Source organism: Musca autumnalis, unplaced genomic scaffold, assembly GCF_047663935.1.
Source record: "Musca autumnalis isolate F117 unplaced genomic scaffold, ASM4766393v1 scaffold_3, whole genome shotgun sequence".
NCBI lineage: Eukaryota > Metazoa > Arthropoda > Insecta > Diptera > Muscidae > Musca > Musca autumnalis.
In genome coordinates, this window is record NW_027411866.1 from 184346557 (window position 1) to 184363296 (window position 16740).

A 16740-nucleotide genomic window follows, 5' to 3' on the forward strand; every position below is an offset into this window, starting at 1 on the left:
TCTAACTGACACAAAATCTTCAGTTAAAATAGGTAAGAACCTCTCCGAAAAGTTTTGTACCAAAAAAAGTTTCAGGTAAGGAAACAGCCTTTCGTGTGATCTCTTCAACATCCTGTTGGAAAAGGTTATACGAGAGGCAAACGTCAAAAGAAGTGGCACAATCTACACCAATAGTCACATGTTACTTGCTTATGCTGATGATATAGACATAATGGGACGATCAGCAAAAGAAGTAACCGATACCTTTATGAAGGTCGAAGAAGAACCTGCTAAAGTAGGTCTGGCGGTAAACGGTGAGAAGACAAAGTTAATGGTGTCAACGCGCAATGTGTCCATTGAGCTTGGACCAACTGTGGAAGTTGGTTCTTATAATTTTGAGGTAGTACAATTCTTTGTCCACCTCGACACCTCCATAAACACAACAAACGACATCAGTTGTGAAATAAAAATAAGAATTGTATTGGTCAACAGATGCTACTTTGGCTTATGTAAGCACTTTATAAACAAAGCCACACCTCGTCAAACAAAAATAACACTATACAAAACGCTGATACTACCCGTGCTAATGTATGGCCCCGAAGCAAGGGTACTTGCGCAAGCAGATAAGGCAGTGCTTGGTGTGTTTGAGAGGAAAATTCTTCGAAAGATCTACGATTTGCGTTGACGGTGAATATCGACGTCGTATGAACCACGAGCTATATCAGCTATACAAAGACATGAATATAGTTAAACGTATCGGGATGCAACGATTGCGTTGGCTAGGCCATATCATAAGAATGAGCGATGATGAACCCGCTAAAAAGGCGTATGAATACATGCCACATGGCGGTGCACGCAGAATCGGCAGGCCTAAGCTTCGATGGAGCATACAAGTGGATGAAGAAATGAAAAGGCGCGGTATTCCAAAAAGTCAAGCGAAAAACAGAGAGGAATAAAGATCTTTTCTTAGTTCGGCCTATGGAAAAAATGTTCTGTAATGGCCAACTAAGTAAGTAAGTAAGATTAATTTTGCAATCGAAATATATGACATATGCAAAATGGATAAATTTTGCATATGCAAAATATAATATGTGCATATGCAAAATTTATGCATTTTACATATTTTCTTATGCAACAAATATTTCAATAATAGGTACAAAAATGTTTTGTGTAGATTTTTCTATTTAAAATTCTCTTCAGACAAGACTATAAAAATAGAGAAATGTATAACGACAGCCACAACCTTCAAAATACCGAAAATCGGGACTATATGAAGGCCTGAACCTAAATCGACAAATTTTAGGTGGAAAGTTTTTTACAGGTGAAAAGTTGTATTTCTGTATTTCTATATCGAAAAATTCCAGATGGAACGTTTTATACCACCAAGGAAGACTTAATACCAAATTTCAGCCATTTCGGAGGGATACTCGTATTGAGACCACAACCTTAAAAATACCAGAAATCCGGAGGTACCGCTCTATGGGGGCTATATGAAGATGTAGACCTATACCGACAAATTTTTTTATATCCCCAACGAAGACTTAATGCCAAATTTTAGTAATTTCGAAGGAATATTGAGGCCACAACTTTCAAAATACCGAAAATCAGGAGGTACCGTTCTGTGGGGGCTATATGAAGACGTGGACCTATGCGGACAAATTTCAGTTGAATACCCCCATTCTGGTGGGATATTTAGACCACAAATTCTTGTAATTTTTTGCATATGGTTTTGCATATTCTCATTTATTCAAATATGTAAAAATATGTACGATATGCAAAAATTTCTGGGCCTAATTCGTTGTATTTTATGATAAAACGAGTTTCTGTCTAATTAGATTTTTTCTACGACCATCCTAACCATATATGCATTTTTATAGGATTCCGCTGTCTAGTTATTAGTAAGCATCATGGTACAATAATACAGGTAGCATTATCAAGCCAGCTGATGGTACAATAATGTGTCAATTGCATTGAATTGATGTCATATTTTGACATTTTATGTTACCAACAATTGCCGATGCGGCTACCTGTGTATTTGTACCATGGTAAGCATATAAGCTTCTCTGAAAAAATCTAAATACGTCAATATTTTGACATGGCCCTCAGAAAACCTTATAACTTTTCTGTGTTCTTATGTCCCGTTTTGAACAGTAACTGTAATTATTTTTTTATTTTTGCCTTATTAAGGCTGTAATTGTCTGTATATCGGTATTTGAGAACTTCTCAGATCTATTGAAATTTTAATTAGAGATATGGGCCACGTAGAAACCCCTGTTTTACATTCTACACGGTTATTCGTTATGATGCGACATGATTTACGAATTTGATCCAAACAGATAGACGGTCATTAAATCGACTTAGATGTGAACATTAACGTATATTTCTGATGTTGTAACGCAACGATGCACCTAGAATACGTCCATGTACACAATACCAATTTAAAAAGCAATGATGCAAATGAGTAACATTCACGTACGCACACAAAGCACAAAATATACAGCAATGTTTCATTCAGGAAACTGGGGGCAAATATCATCATCAACTCTGCTCTGATACACACATGAATATGAATATTCATGTTTGTAACTGTCTATGTGGACGTAAGTGTTTGCACGCTTTTGTATAGCTGTTGTTGCTGTTGGTTACAATAAACGATGACCTTTCAACGTGCTGGCAGTCAACATTAACAGGGAGACAGACAGACAGATACTGACTGCACACAATTGGAGACAGATGGGCAGACAAGCGAATTGTAAAACGAACCGAAAGACAGACAGATGGAACAACAAAAAGTCAAACAGATAACGGTTACAAAATCGTTAAAATAAGGACACTGATACTGGCACATTAGTTGTGAATCCAGTTAACAAGATTCACTATCCAGATGACACGCTGCTCCACAAGCAGGAACCGAATTGTTGTTAACCATTTCAGTGGGTAACTGTTGGCATCTGGGTCTCTCGGGGTGTGTGGGTATGAGAGATTATATGAGTTCTTTTTATGGTGAACGATAATGTTGGTATGCATACATATATGTATGTGTCTGTGTGTGTGTTTCGGTTTATTACAATTTTGTTTACATAATCCTTTTTTTTAGTTTTTTATTTATGATTTTATTCATTCGTTTTCTCTTCTTTGTTGTTTATGTAGAACTCAGTGCTTAATGATGATGGGTTTTTTTACATTTCCTCTCTGTTTTATAGAATCGTATGACACAGGCACAGGATGGCGTAACAACGGTTGAGTTTGAAATGCAAAAAATACAAAAACGAAATCCGTTTAGGAATCCGATTTTATTTAGCCTGTAATTACACTGGTGTTTAAGTTTTCTTTTTTGTACAAACAGAAGAGAGAAAGGTTCACAAAAACGCTCACATCCAAATTGGTCATGTAAATTAATGACCCTAATTAATATGTCGGATTACTAAATTTTAAATCCAATGAGGATTTAACGTATCTTTGTTTTGAAGTGAAAACTTTTTAATGTTTTATTTTGTTAGTTATTCAATCCACTGGAAAAAGTTATTTTTTTGGTTTTATTTATTCTTTTAATTTTACAAAATATTTTTTTTTTTACTTTTTTCCAACTGCAAAATTATTTAAATATTCAAATCATGTTCTATGATTTGCTTCTTTTTTGTACCGAATTAATATATTTTTATTTGTTTTGTACGTTTAACGTTAACACGCGTATTTGCAATGTTTCCAAAAGGCGGTCAAAAGTGTGACTGAAATATTTGTTAAAGCTTCAGGGCCAAATATTCTGTAACACACTCCCAATAGTTATTCCTTCGGCTTTGTTGAGTGTATGTGTGTACGTTTTTGGTTGTAAGGATACCTTATCCTTACTCATAGAGGTGAATTTACTTGAACACAGGCCAAGTTTAGTGTTTCTCGTCTTTGTCACTCAACAGTAAGCATGTTGTGTGGTTGAGTATTATTTTAAATAGAGAGAGAGAACGTGCGGGAGAGAAATATCCTTGAGTAAAAGAGAATCATGTAACCAAACACTCAGAACAGTGGTGAATTTCCACAAGTGTTTATAGTTAATTTATATTCTCAAGGAGAAATACAAACGTTTTTTTGCTGATTTTTTTAGCGCCACAAAATCTTAAGGGCTACGCATTGTTTGCTACTCTAGGCAATCTCAATGATTTGGAAGGCTAAATAAACCTTATAAAGTATAACCTTGTTTGATTTAAAGATAAGACAGATAATGCCACCAAACTCATTTTAAGGCCTTCTAAATAAAACGTTTTTGAAACAACATACATATGTTTGTAATTGCCTTATTGTACAGTAGTGGAGGAGATGTAAAGACTTACTAAGAGTATTAAGAGTAACTTTATTAGCTTTTTGAAAAGTGGTTAACAAATCAATATAAAACAAGTAAGCAAAGGCTATAGTCGGACGGGGCCGTCCTTGTGATACCCTACACCACAACCTGTAAAAATTAGCTATGTGCAACCGCCTTGCACGCTGAATGTGCGGGTTCGATTCCCATCAAATTGTCAACAGTGGCAAAATACCCCTTAGTAATCTTGGTAATATTTTCTGAGTATTTCAGCCATGAAAAACGTCTCTACAAGTGGACTCGGCGATAAAAACTAGGTCCCATATCAATAACCTAATATGAATCCATTGATATAAGAGAAGCCTTCCTTGTCTTTACTGGGACGTTTGTGGAAAAATGTATAATTTATACATTTCTAAAAATATTCGAAAATTGGAAAATTCACATTGATTAGCCCCCCTGCTACATCTTCAAATTACCTTTGAATATCAGGTTTCTTTTTGGAATACACCTAAAATAAATAAATTGGGAAAATTGCGAGTTTATTGAAGATCTATCGTCCAAAAATTGTGCACTTGTACCTCACATATGCTTCGAAAATAGTTTATTGTGGGCATATATTGTGATATCAAAAATATATTTTATACCGGTAGAAATAACTAACAATGAATAGAAATTCAAAAATTTTCAATGCAAACAAATTTATAAATACCAAAATTATTCATATTCAATTACACACCAAAGAAGATAGTATAAGTCAGCTGCGTTAACGGTGATATACCCTCAGCCTCTGCCGTATAAAAATATATTTATTTTGTAATACGAGTTTGCTTCAAAATACGTGAAATCTGTAGGTATCGTAATATGTGGCTATACCAAATCAATTTTAGTAAGCTAACTTCTGAGTTTTGGAAAAGTTTGAGAATTTTTTTTTTCAGATTTGTAATTTTAGTTGGAGCCGGTAGGGGTTTTTGGAACTTCTGGACTATTATCTCAGGAAGTATGACTTACCCCGGAAAAGGGACCAGAATAGGGACAATGAAAAGAACCTCCTTCAAAAAAAAAATAATAATAATAATAATAAACAAATAGATCCGATACGGGTCCTCAAACTGCACTTTTCCCAAATTTTGTGTGGGAGGTTCTCGCAGGACGAACTGATATAGTCCATATTAAATGAAATAATACGATATGTAAAGTTTCGACCAATCAGAAAATCCCCTTGAGAGTTATCTTGGAATTTGCGGCGCAAGTACAATCTGCTAAAAAAAAATCAGGACGGACCGATATAGTCCATATTGCAACCTAATACATGATAGGATGAAATAATACGATGTGTAAAGTTTCGACCAATCAGAAAATCCCCTTGAGAGTTATCTTGGAAATTGCGGCGCAAGTACAATTTGCTAAAAAAAAAATTAAAAACGATTCGAGAGGACTCTTAAATTTCTCTTTTCCAAATTTTGTGTGGGAGGTACTCTAAGGTGTGGACCGATATAGTCTTATCCGATCTATATCTGAAAGGAATAATAATATATGGAAAGTTTAGAGCAAATCAATGGCTCACTTCGCCAGTTACCGTTCACACAATTTTTCGAAAACAATTTTGAACTTTTTGGGGGAGGTGTGGACCGACATAGCTTACATTCGAACTTAAACAAAATTTGGGCAAAATATTACGATGTATAAAATTTGGTTCTAAACATAATTGGGTTCTAAAACCATTATTTCTATGAGACACATCTTTGATCGTATTTTGTTTGTATCTCCTTTGCAATATTTGTATAAAAACTCCAATTTGACAACTGAACTGAAAATTTCTCTTTCATGATAGAGGCAATTTGTAGCATGGGAGGGAATTGTGGTTCTCTACACAAAACCCATTATATATTGGGCAGTAGGCCCGTTATCTAGCAGACACATTATTGCAATTTGCATCAGGGGAAAGGTCAGTAGTTATTATTCCATATGTAGGCTATATGCCGGTAATGATATCAGATCATCATGCAAAATTATAGGCATTTTGTTCTACCTAAACTGTTACCTCGTGCAAAGTTTCGTGACTGTTGAGCTAAAATTGCGGCCTCTAGAGTGTTAATTACTACAATACAAACAAAAATCTGGATATATTAGGTTGTAGCTCTGTTATCTGATCACGTACAACAACGTAATCGACATAAGGAACAATGATGTAAGCTGTATATTGTATTTGTATTTTCACAATTTTCACACAAAAGTTGTAGTCCATTTAACCCTGTAAATACTCGTGCGTATCATAAATTGACGAAAAGTACCCAGCAAAATAAATTGGAAGTAGTGCAATGTGGACTAGTTCTGTCGCGGCATGTTTTGATGCAGTTCAAACGGAGTCGTGAATAAGGCACTCCAGTCCTCACATTTTAACCGTATTTGGATGCAAACCAAAGAATCACATCCACTTTTCACATTTTAACAACATCCGGATGCAGTTCAGCGGAGTCGTGAAATAGGCACCCCAATTCCTAACAATTTAACAGCATCCGGATGCAGTCCAAACGGAGTCGTGAAAAAGCACTCCATTCGCTACATTTTATTAGCAGTTGTTAGAGATTCCTACATGTACATAAATCAGTTTGTACATCTCTACTGGCAGCGGCATACATTTTCCAATAAGAGATAAGAGTGTTAACATTTCCAAACATTTGTTAATACAAACTGAATAATATTTCATTTGTGAACATTTTTCCGGTAACTCAAGAGAAGAAAATTTCCGAATGGAGTGCTGTTGGAGTACATGTCGAAATCTTAACTGGTGATGGGAAGACAACCCATTTAGCAGATGAAGCAAAAACAGTTCAGCTTGGATTAAATGGAGAGCGGAGAAAACACCTATGTTTGCGATTGAATTCAATGGAGAATTTTCGTAATTTGTGTTAATGTGATAAAGTTCTTAATATTTTTGTTTTACACAAATAATAAATGCATTTTATTTGTTCTGGGATATTTTGTAATGGCTTTCACAATTTCCGCAGAATGGCTGTATCAAAACACGTGCTTTGGACTGCCTCCTATTCAACCCCAAAGGGTTACTTAAAATGCAATGCCAGAGGGTCAGTCAAAATGCAGTACCAAAGGGTCAGTTAAAATGCAGTGCAATGGAGTGCCTCTTTCAGTAGTCACGCTCTTGTAAAAATCATGAGTGAAAATGCATAATTTGATGCACTTCCAGATCACTTGTACATATCATTTAACTGCCTCTTTGGAGGCAAACTTTTTGCTGGGTACTTACCTATCTGTATTTCTAAAATTTGTTCTCAGAGTCTCTGTTGGTATATGGATTTAAGATATGGAGAGGGTTTTGGAAATGCATACTATAAAAAGTACTAAATTGATATAATTTGTTATTGTGTAAAGGGGTTAGCAGGAACTTTTGAAATTTTAGAAGGAAGTTTCGGAAATTCTTGCTTATGTATTTATATGTAAATTACTATTATTTGCCTTGGAAGTGGAACTGATAGATCTGGAAATGAGATTGGCGGTTGTTATATATGGTTTATATAAGAAGGTAATTTTTTAAGATTATACCAGGTGTACGAAACTACTAAATTTGGTACCATTTGGTTATTGCATGAACGATAATTTAAGTTTTTTTGAGATGCTTATTTTTGAAATTTTGCTAGTATATACGTGACGTCAGTAGTTGAATGTGTTGGAATTTGTTGCTTAAAGAAAGCTAAAGGATATACAATATATTAAAATCGCGCGATCTATATACCATCTAGCATTATAATAGGGAGGGTATAATTAAATTTGTGATTCGGTTTGTAATGCATCGAAATATTCATCGGAGACCCTATAAAGTATATATCGTCACCATAAATGCCCGAAGACTTAACCGACATCAAAATCGAAATTCGTTTTTTGGTGGAATCTGATACATTAAGCTTAAATACATACTCTGGCAAAATTTCAAAGTTCTGCGTTTAAAAATATCGGTCCTATTCACGAAATGCCAAAAGACGTAACAGCATACTGTAATTTTCATAAAACACAAAAGGCGTAATCCACATTATTTGAAAATTAAACAGCAGTACAAACAATTTAGTCTTTGATTTTTGCAGCAATTATAATGCCAGAGGGAGGGTATATTGAGCTGATTACGGAAATGTATGCTTTCCTTTGGGGCGAATCCGGTTATCCGGTTATTTGATCCGAAAGTCCTGATTAAAAAACCGGGTTAGACCCGGTTCTACTGAACCTATTACTACAAAGAGGGTGTCGTTTGGAAGCTTATAGAAATACCTATCACATGGCGTGGTTATTTTAACCGGTTCGACTCTTATGCGGCTTATTTCCCTATATGTTTAGTTTGACTCTCAGATGACTGGTGATTCCGTTTTAAAAATTATAAAGACCATTCTTGTTGCTAATTTTTACATCTACAACTTTTACTTTAGGCGGTTTTTGTAACACGAATAACTATTTGCACCAAAATTCAGATTTGTGGGAATTTTGGATATTTCCCCTTATACGCAGATCATAGGCCAAACCCAGGTATGGTAAAATGTCGAAAGTTTTAATAATAAAGTGATTGAAGTGTCTAATTGAAGATGATGTCTGAAGACCGACCTATGCCATGATTTAGATAAACCTCCCAATAACAACAAAAAAGTAAGTGGTTATTTTGAAGACAAATGGCAACAAAAACTGATGCACGTGACAAGTCTTATGAGACGTTGACCCGAAAACGTGTATATGCTCAAATTTTTCGTCGGTCTAAAACAAAGATGTTTTTTTTTTAAAGACAACTATGATTATAGTGTAAGTTTGCCGAAAATTTTTCTTATCAACCCGTAGTATAACATATATAATGGCTTGAGATTGAATAAACTCAACTTATTTTAATGGTATTCAAACAGGTCCAGAGAAAAACGCAACTTTTCTGTATTGTTTACTTATGCAAATAGACAGGAGATCCAATAAACTGCAAACATTAGCGTTTGATCCGGAGATTTTGGGGCAATGGGTCCTCCTTAGATATACGCACAGAGGCTAAAAGTTTCAAAAAAGAAACTTCAGCACCTGCTAGACTTAAAACACCTAATTCCAAGTGATTGTCATTACATTTATGGCAACATTCTTTATGGGAATTAAAAGTTACATTTAAAATTTTACACATCACTTAATTTATATTAACTATATTTTGTCGATAAATTGACTTAAATACCACAATAAATATAATATTCTGGATCTGATGTTTTAAATATCGTCTAATGCACTTGATATTATAAGTAATTACAGTGCTGGTTGGAATAGACGCTTCACCTAATTGTGATCCACTGAAATATCACCGTTAAGATTGGGAATTGAACCCAACACCGTCAGATTGCTAGTTTAAAGATCGATTAGCCGCGTAGGCCAATAAACTAGTTCTAATTTCATTATAATTGTTCATTTATACTACTGTTTTCAAATGTATACTCAATAAATTGTGGGTTACGTCGTTTGGCATTTCAGAAAAATACAATACCAAAGCAATCCCGCGACGGCCGGTTCTATGCACCGGATTGACTCGGAGGAATCTTCGACCAGGGGCCGTCACCTCAACAATTATGTGTTTGTGTTCGTGTATTTTTTCACAATACCAAAAGAAGTAACCCACACAGCTTCTAACATTCTGGAAAAAAATTAATTTTTTTTCCAAAAATATATTTCTTCTCCGTCTTAACACACGATACTACAAATTTTCGATATTTTATAACACCGTTTTCATTTTATAACGGTTTTTGCTTCTCCTGTAAAGTTTTATTTTTGTGGGTTACGTCTTCCGGCATTTATGGTGGCGATATATTCTTGATCAGGGGATTTTAAGTCGATATAACGATGTCCGTCTGTCCGTCCGTCCCTCTGTTGAGCTTTGTAATTTGGTACAGCAGTTTTTATTACTCCTAGGATGTTTGGTATTACCAATGGGCTTTATGGGTCCACGTTTTGATATAGCCCCCATATAACGGTACCACCCGATTTTCGGTATTTTGAAGGTTTTAACCTCATTATAACACCGAAATGGCTGAAATTTGGTACTTAGCGTTCATTGGCGGTATAAAACTTTCCCAAAGAAATTTGTCGGTATAGGTCCACTCCTTCATATAGCCCCATAGAACGGTGCCTCCCGATTTTTCGGGATTTTGAAGGTTGTGGCCACAGAAACCCATCGAAATGGCTGGTATTTAGCCTTTGTTGGAGGTAAAAGCCTTTCTGAATGAAATTTGTCGGTATAGGTCCACTTTTCGATATAGCCCCCATAGAACGGTACCTTCCGATTTTCGTAATTCTAAAGACTGTGACGTCAATATTCCACCGAAAAACTGAAATGTGTTATTTAGTCTTCCATGTGGTTACAAAATATTTCAGAAGAGAATTATCAGTATAGGTTCGCGGGTTCCTATATCCCCCCTTAGAAGCGTACCTCTTGATTTTCGGTATTTTGAAGGTTTTACCGAAATATCGGAAATTTGGTATTTAGTATTTTTGAGTCTAAAAACTTTCCACCAAAACTTTGTAGGTATAGATCGATGTTTTGATATAGCCCCCATGGAATGGTACCTCCCGGATTTCGGTATTTTAATGGTTAGCCACATTGTTTCATCGAACTTGCTGAAATTAGGAATTTAGTCTTCTTCAAAAAACGGAAGGAAACTAATTTTTCCATTTTACTTCAATACAACTAGTGGTGGAGGGTATAACAAGTTCGGCCTGGCCGAACTTAGCACTGTTCTTACTTGTTTAATATATTTTTCTTCAGCTGCACTCCAGGTGTTTTTTCTAAATCCGTTTAAATTGATTTGGAGAGTAGCTGAGGAAAAATATATTTAAAAAAAATCGAGCGATTTTTTGTTTCATCTTGCTTATCAGATCTTAACCTGTAATTATAAAGTTTTCAAAATAATAATCTCTAAGATTTCGCGATTGAGCTTTCGGATTCATGTTACTGAATAATGACTATTAAGTATTTCCTAATAATGTCAGTGGGGATGTCTACCCAATCATTATTATATCCGTGAACAAGATTTCGCATACTATTTTACTTGGTATAGAATATAGTACCCAATCATACGCTATTCCAGCTTCTTCAGAAGGGGTCTAATTTCCATATTTGATAACATTTAGGGGTTTTATTTGATAGAAGATTTGTCAAAAGTAGAATCTGTGGGTCATTTTTATAATTTTCCTTAGTTCATAGTCATAGTTTTTTGTTGTATTTTTGGCGGCACCTCAAAATTGTAATAATCAACTCCCATAGTTGATCCGAAATCAATGACGCATCGTACATCAATACATTTTCGTAGATTCTTCCTCTAGTTTTATAAAGGTATCCCTTAGCGTTCAGAGCCAAACTCATTACTTTCAAAGGCAGCGCTAAGCGTTTGTCATGAAAGCTCAACTAAATGGGCAAATACCCATTGTTGTTGTAAAAAATTGCATTTGAAAGAAGAAAAGTTCGATGACAGAGAAGCCACTCCACAGCCGATATGTATGACGAGCATCTACCAAGTGCGAAACATGCATGTCACATAGTGGTGGTTGTGTGGGTTCAAATCTTAGGCTTTCCTTTATCACTTGTAAAAGTAAACGGTCATTAAGCCCGATTTCAAAGAGAAATGAATTAAAAAGTATCCCTTACTGTTTTTTATACAATCCATCATAGTATGGAGGGTATATTAAGTTTGTTTTTCCCTTTGTAACGTATTGATATAATAATCTGCTATATGATCGTAGTATATATCCAGGGCAAAATTCCAAGTCGATCTATGCATGTCCGACCGTCCGTCTGTTTTAAGCGTCCACAATAATAGTGATAGGACGTTGAAATTTTGTGAAAATGGGTCTCTTGTTTGATGATGTTTTGGTATAGCCCCCATATAACGATAACGCCCGATTTCAGGTATTTTGACGTTATATTTTCAGACCGATTTTAGCTAAATTTTCTGACCGAAGTAGCTGTAATTTGGTATTTAGGGTTGCATAAAAAAACATATTAACCAAAAATTTTAGCTAACGGGTGGATGTGCATATATTGATTCTTCTCAAGAATATGCCGCAAAAAGAAGATCTGTATTGATATACCATTGGGTGCCACCGTGGTGCAATGGTATGCACAAAAAAAGTGCTCAACGGTGGCAAAATACCCCTCAGCAATGTTGGCATTTCGTAAGTATTCCAGCCATGTAAAACTTCTCTACGAACGGACTCGGCGATAATCGGTAGGTCCCATATCATTGAACTAATATGAATCGGGGTGCACACATTGATATGAGAGAAGTCTCCCTGGTCCATTCTGGGATGTTTGTGGAACAATTAATATTATTATTATCATACAGAAAATACAATGCAATCGGAAAGGCGTCACAACAACACCATGAAAAAAGCAGTTTGACTTTTGATGCGGATTTGTAGTTGGTCGGAGATTAAAACATCAGGTCTTCAAATTCAGCAAATTGAATGAATGACTTGCTACAATTCGGACAAAACCTACATTTTTCAACATCAGCTTTATTTGAGCTCATATGAGTGTTGTCCTGCCCGTGATATGTTTAAAAGACGCAAGAGAGGCAGATCGACACTTCCACATTTTTGTCGATTATAGAGCAGGCTTCGACAGCACCTTTCGTTCAAAGGTATTCCTGGCAAAGCTCATTGGGCTTTGTAAGATAACTTTAACTGATATCTGATGGAGCTGGAAAACTATCGATAGTCCAACTATAATTCAGACTGCCTAAGAATTCATCGTGGGAAAATTTTCAATATAGGTCAATGTTTTCCTCAGTAATGTTGGCGACATTTCCTGAGTATTTCAGCATTGAAAAACTTCTCCACAAGTGGTGTCTTAAGACACACCGTTCGGACTCGGCGATAAACAGTAGGTCCCATATCATTGAGCTAAATATGAATCGGGGTGCACTCATTGATATGAGAGAAGTCTCCCTTGTCCCGTATGGGATGTTGTGGAACAATCTTTTTTGTTTTGTTTTTTTGGTCAATGTTTTCGTAAGCCCCCATCTAAAGGTACAGTCAATTGTTGGGTTTTTAAACATTTTAGCTATATATTGAAACTAAAGTTGCTTAAATTGTAAATCGTGCAGTTTGAAGGGATTAAAATTATTTTTAAGAAACATCGTCCCCATATATTTTCGCTTTGGAACAAGCTCCATACCCAGGAGCTGTTAAATTTACATATTTTGAAGATCTTACCCATTCCTTTAGGAGAACTTTTACAAATTTTGGAATAGATATCGTAAAAATTATTAATTGTAGTAGTACCCTAATAAGTATACAGCAAAATATATTTCTTACCCCCATTATTATAAGTATTCATTTGTTATAGTTTGGATTTACCGAACAGATTTATAGCGTTGCGGTTAACTTAATGTTAAAAGTGATGATTGAATTTCAAGGAGGAGCTCTTGGAATTAACTTGCAATGTAAAGACTATATTTTTAATGCCTCCAAATTGGTTTGTTTTGCATTTTCAAATCCATCAGATAGTAAAAGAACACATGTAATAATGGCCCTTAGTGTGTGAAAGGTATATACAGTAAGTATATACAGTAGGGTGGGGCGATTTGAACACCACCACGGGCGCCTGGATTTTCTGATTATTGGGATTGTACTGTCCACTAGACCATATGTCTACGGTGAAAATCGAGCCCCCGGATTTTGATTTGAAGTTTTTTTTTTCAAGGTTTTTTGGATATTTTGGCATATATGTAACAGCCAAACCACTGAGATTTTCGATCCAACACAAAGACAAAAATTGTAGCCAAGACAATAATTAAGAACTCTCTAGTACACAGCAAAAGCATTGGAACGCTCCTTCAGGCAGTTATGGACCCGAGAATGTGCACATTTTTCGGAAATTATCGATAAATTACACCGTGCTACAAAATTTGACTCAAAGTCAGTGGGTGGAAATTTCCTTTTGGTGAGTGTACTAAGAACGCAAAAGGAAATTTTCAGGATAGGTCAAGTTTCTGAGAGATGGTTTGGCCAAAATATCCCTGAAAAAAATTTCAAGTCAAAATCCGGGGGCTCGATTTTCACCGTAGACAAATGGTCTAGTGGACTTTTTTGCTCAGTACAATCCCTAGAATCAGAAACTCCAGGCGCCCACTATCACTTTTTTCCTTCCATACAAATCGCCCCGGCCTAATACACAGCACTACTTTCTGAACAGAAATTATCGTAAATTTCCAAGAACAATATCACATTGACTATCCATAATAGTCTGTCGTACGTAGAGTAAAAACAAATAACACAACGCTTAAGAACAAATATAATGATATAATAATAATTGTTCCACAAACATCCCATAAGGGACAAGGGAGACTTCTCTCATGTCAATGAGTGCACCCCGATTCATATTAGCTCAATGATATGGGACCTACAGTTTATCGCCGAGTCCGAACGGCGTGTCTAAGACACCAATTTTGTAGAGAAGTTTTACAAGGCTGAAATACTCAGGAAATGTCGCTAACATTACTGAGGGGTATTCTGCCACCGTTGAAAAATGTTTTGATGTTGCATGGCCGGGGAATCGAACCCACGACCTTAAGCGTGCAAGGCGGGTGTGCATACCATTGCACCACGGTGGCACCCAAAGAACAAATACAATATAAAAACCAGTAAGGAAAGGATCAAAGTCGGGCGGGGCCGACTATATGATACCCTACACCACTGTGATTATGTAAAATATAAATCGGAGCTATATCCAGATCTAAACCGATTTTGATATAATTTGACACATTTATTTCCAGACCGAATTCAGTCACACATTCCAAATATCATTGAAATCGGACGTATATAGCGTGTTTGGAGCAGCAAATATGCGAAATCTGCCGAAAATATGTATGGGTGCTATATCCAAATCTGAACCGATTTCGATATAATTTGGCACATTTATTTCTAGACTGAATTCAGTCACACATTCCAAATTTCATCGAAATCGGAAATATATAGCGTGTTTGCTACAGAAAATACGTGAAATCGGCCGAAAATATATATGGGAGCTACATCCAAATCTGAACCGATTTCTATATAATTTAGCACACTTATTTCTAGACCAAATTCAGTCAAACATTCCAAATTTCATTAAAATCGGACGTATATTGCGTGATTGCTGCAGCACATACGTGAAATCGGGCGAACATATATATGGGAGCTATATCCAAATCTGAACCGATTTCGATATAATTTGGCACATTTATTTTTAGACGAAATTCAGTCACACATTCCAAGTTTCATCGAAATCGGACATATATAGCGTGTGTGGTACAGAAAATACGTGAAATCGGCCGAAAATATATATGGGAGCTATATCCAAATCTGACCCGATTTCTATATAATTTGGCACTCTTATTTGTAGACCGAATTCAGTCACACATTCAAAATTTCATCAAAATTGGATTTATATAGCGTGTTTGGTGCAGCAAATACGTGAAATCGGGCGAAAATATATATGGGAGCTATATCCAAATCTGAACCGATTTTCACCAACAGCAATAGCGTTCTTCCTATGGCTAAAAAAGTTGTAGTCCCCAATTTTCAGCTGAATCGGACAAAAAATGCGACCTGTACGTTGCGAACAAAAATACATGGACAGACGGACATGCATAAATCGACTCAGAAAGTGATATATCCCCAAAAGGAACTTTGGGTCTATTTCGTTTCCTTTTGTATGTTACATACAAATGCACAAAGACATAATACCCCTTACCACTGTGTGGTGTTGGGTATAATTACAAACATAGCTCCAAGAATGAGTGCAAAATATATTATGTTCAAAATTCCCAGATTTTTAATGAATGAAATTTTTCACCAATTCCTCAATAACGAAATAACGGCACGAGTTTTGAGTTGATTTCGAAAGACAACACTCAGGACTAAAATACAATATTATCATTATCGCGCTACCTCGCGCAACTTTTTTAATACACTGTATACTTTTCCAAAATAGGGAAAATATGGATACATTTTAAGGTAATTTTGAACTACTTTTGCTATAGTTATATTTTTCTAAAATTCTGATAACTACCTGAAGTTGACGATTCCATTATAAGATATTACACTTTAAACACAAGAACATTTAACCCTCCGTCATGCACATGTATCTGGCCAGATATTTTACGAATTCAACTGCGATTTAAATATATTTCTGATTTAGCTAGGGGCTTGAGTCTCCAGGTACCCTCTACAAATATTGTAAGGTATCGTTTTATGAAAAAACACTTTAAAAAAACAACAACAATCTAAATTTATGTAGATTTTTTCATCTATACATCGTATACGTAGCGCATGTATCTGACTAGATACACACACATTTTGCTCCAATCCGGTATGCCTACAACATTCGGAATAAGATTATACATGTTTTAGGTGCTTACCTGAAGCTTTGTGAGACTTTTTTAATTAAGAATTAATTAAAACTTACT

The 16740-nt window shown here is 35.6% G+C and overlaps 1 protein-coding gene across 7 annotated transcripts in view; it reads right to left on the minus strand.

The window, feature by feature from the left end:
- The window catches only part of LOC141398574 (frequenin-1), a 156238-nt gene extending 152512 nt beyond the window's left edge, over positions 1-3726 (minus strand). For 4 of the 7 annotated variants that reach the window (XM_073975968.1, XM_073975969.1, XM_073975965.1 and 1 more), the window contains exon 1: positions 3557-3726. The gene's annotated coding sequence lies outside the window, so the exon portion shown is untranslated. Of the gene's footprint in view, positions 1-3047; positions 3172-3556 lie in introns of those variants that run through there. The other 3 variants (XM_073975970.1, XM_073975964.1, XM_073975967.1) reach the window with 3 other exon arrangements.
- Between the last annotated feature and the right edge of the window lie 13014 nt (positions 3727-16740).